The sequence below is a fragment of the Lolium perenne genome, chromosome 6 (genome assembly GCF_019359855.2).
Source record: "Lolium perenne isolate Kyuss_39 chromosome 6, Kyuss_2.0, whole genome shotgun sequence".
In the NCBI taxonomy this organism is placed as follows: domain Eukaryota; kingdom Viridiplantae; phylum Streptophyta; class Magnoliopsida; order Poales; family Poaceae; genus Lolium; species Lolium perenne.
The window spans coordinates 132,359,296-132,362,537 of record NC_067249.2 but is presented as its reverse complement, the minus strand read 5'-3'; the positions used below and the strand labels follow the sequence as shown (position 1 = coordinate 132,362,537).

The following is a 3,242-nucleotide window of genomic DNA, read 5'->3' as shown; positions in this document are numbered from 1 at the left end:
TTTAGTATCAGGATATTCACTTTTAGGTTCAGACGAAAATAGAAGGTAGCGAATGTCTAGAATATTGTTGATGTATATATTCCATAGGCGAAGTTCATTTGATCTATGCGTGAAGCTCACCTCTTCTTTTTTGGGGAGTTCGCTATGCCAATTATTCTAATCGGCAAGTTCACACCAATTTCTCGTCCAAGTTCATTATCTCTCAATGTGAAAATTCGTATTTATTTTGTGTGAAAGTTCATTACGCCTATTTACTTAGAAAAAGGTAAACAGTATGGAGTCCACTTATTAAGAATGAAGAAAATAACTACTAATGTAGTTTGGTGAAATAGAATGAGCACGTGTCATAGCATTTAATCTGTTTAAGGAATTACCAACTAGAAGCTTATCATTTTTTTGTCATTCTGTGGCGATAGCATTTATGCTTGAACTAGGAGTGCTTGTACTATATACTGGACTACATCTGAAACTATCACCTTGATAGGGCATTGAGTACTCATTTTATTCCTGTTTTACATCGGTGATTGCATACGGGCAGTTCACCTCGCCCCCATCAGGAGTCCACCATGAATCACACCGGAGTCCACCAAGCTCCGAGCTCGCTCGCTGCCCCTGCGGACGCACCAGTCCCACCCCCTTACTGGAAGTGCAGGTGCGTGTAAACTAGCAGAACACTGTTCCTTTATCAGAATCACAGTGTTAAACCATCAGCTTGGTTTAAAAGTTTGCTGTATTTAGTTTATACACTGGACATTTATCCTCTGCAGCAGTGCACTTGTTTCACGAGAGAAGTCCACATGTATATATCAGGAAGGCGTCAGTTCTGCATCTGAGCATGCTACCTCTATCTCCAATTGTTTTCTTGTCTCTCTAGTTAATTTATACACTGGACATTTATCCTCTGCATCAATTTATTATGGATAAGTTTGATAGCTTTAAAGATAGAAGTTCATGTCTTTCACATTTGAAGTTTACTTACTATTGTTTTGGAAGTTTCCTTCATCCACTAGATTTGATACAAAAGCACACAACAGAAAAATTGCGAAGTTCACTTTTAATTTAGACACAAGTTCGGTTCGTCCACTACGGGAGTAACTCTTTTATTTTCTGAAAAGAGTTCATTCTATCATAGATGAAAAAGAAAGAAAATCACTTTATCTACCGTAGACGTTCACTTTTATTTTTCATCCAGTTCATTTCATTTTATCGAGTGGTTCAGTTATTTCATAGTTCACTTCGTGCTCTGCTGCCAGCAAACATGAAGTGCATAGGCTGCATGGTAGTTCGGTTTTCATAGTTTCACTGTGAGTGGTTCAGTTATTACATAGTTCATTTTTTAACAGTTCGCTTCGAACATGAAGACATCTCAATTTATACTACATGGTAGTTCATTTCAGTTTTACATGAAACAGATCAAATGCTCATAGTGAGTTCATTGTTGTAGATTGAAGTTCACTCCGTAATAAAGTGAAGTTCAATAGATACAAAAATACTAAAGTTGGCTTTGTACATACTTAAAGGCAATGCTCGAATAATTTGTGTTTACAGGCGAACAATTATTAGTAAAGAGTTATGTGACAGTGACTAACAACATCTTGTTTTGTTAGATAAAAACTAGGTAAATACTATGGGGCTGCCTATCTCCAGCCAGGACAAGGACGTACCTTCCATTTTTCTGCACTTATTAGAATAATCGAGAGTCCACAAGCTATCTTCTATGGTGTCAGCAGGCATCCTCCTCCTGGGCACTGGACTCGCATGGACTTCCTGCTGGTAAGACCCGAACTTATTTCAACGCTGTAAATGTGACTTGAAGTGGCAGTTCACTTAGTAACTCTGTGTAGTTTGCTAGTGGTGAACAATGAAGTTTAGAAAATAACTATTATCCGCCAGTTCACTTCGAGCTTTATTTGTTAGTGCAGTTCACCAGGACATCTTTTATATTTTGTCTAAAAGTTAGACAAAAGGATTAATTCTCCTTTTCAGGACATTCACTCTGTTGGGGCAAAAAAGGTTTCACATTTTATTGTCTCAAAGTAGGAAGTTCATTCGTTATTTTCTAGAAGTTCGAATCTTCTGTTCGAGACGTTCACTTATTTTTACTGCAAAAATACTTCTGTAGGCCAGTATTTCTTTTCCTGTTTCTGGATATGCACCAGCTTTGTGTATGGAGGATTGCATTCAAAAAACTGATCGTTGCGCAGTACAAATCATCTGCAATTTGGAATAAAAATTCTTTTGCTTCACTGCAACATAAATTCACTTCTCAGTCTAAACCATCTCACTACATTAAACTATCACAGACAAATGTTGGTACTGGTATGTTTCACCGTGTACTGGTAGTTTTGGGTAGGTCTAACCAAAGTAATCTTCCTTCTGTTATGTAGCTTTTGTCTTTATGTTGACTATTTAGAGGAAATTTAACTATTATGATCAAAATTTCATGATCAGCAATTCATTTTGACTATATAATTGTACAGGTGTGCATCTTCAAAAGGAACTTACTCTCATTGTGAAGATTATTTAGAATTTGCACTAGTTTATGAGCTTATGGAGGTGAATGAAGATTCTGGACAACTTTCTTCAAGGAAACTTTGCGTTGTAGTTGGAGAAGTCGTGATGCCGTGGTCAGCATTCGAGGAGTTGGCGACCTCCCAATCCCAGCTGCTGAGGATCTCTCACTCCCAAGCTTAACTCAGTTGGTCTTGGGTTTTGGCTAGTTGAATACATGCTTGTCCAGGCCATCAGGAACACACACTTGGTACTACTGGTTTATGATGTTCTCATGAATGCCATATGTTTGTTGAAAACGCTCCTGTGCGCATAGATACATGTATGTGCGGCAACGAGGATGGATGCGCTTAGCTATGTGATCTGGACAGTCCACTTTTGTGTAGCTCGGCATTTTAGTTGTATGTATATAAGTAGCTCACCACAGTTCACCTTCTTTTTCTTTTGAGAAAATGACTGTTAACTTCTGTCTATAAAGTTTACTCCAATTCGGGGAGTTCGTTTTCTTCCGTAAAGCAGTTCAATTCCTATGCACTTGAAAGTTAACAAAAAAATGTGTGAAAAAATACCACTGATGATATACTGATATACTCGAGAAACTGTAGTTCACTTCTATTTTATTGGCAAGTTCAATTTGTCAAGAACTGGTTTCACAAAAATTATTGGCAATATTCACTGTAGGAAAACCTCATCAAGAAAAAACAGCGGACGAACATCATAAGTTCACTTCT

General features: G+C 37.6%; 1 long non-coding RNA gene across 1 annotated transcript; it reads left to right on the top strand.

Moving 5' to 3' along the window:
• The first annotated feature begins 538 nt into the window (after positions 1 to 538).
• Positions 539 to 2,641, top strand: LOC139832042 (uncharacterized). Its single transcript, XR_011746548.1, has 3 exons — positions 539 to 652; positions 1,608 to 1,773; positions 2,481 to 2,641. It is a non-coding gene; the product is annotated as an uncharacterized lncRNA (long non-coding RNA).
• The last annotated feature ends 601 nt before the right edge of the window (positions 2,642 to 3,242 follow it).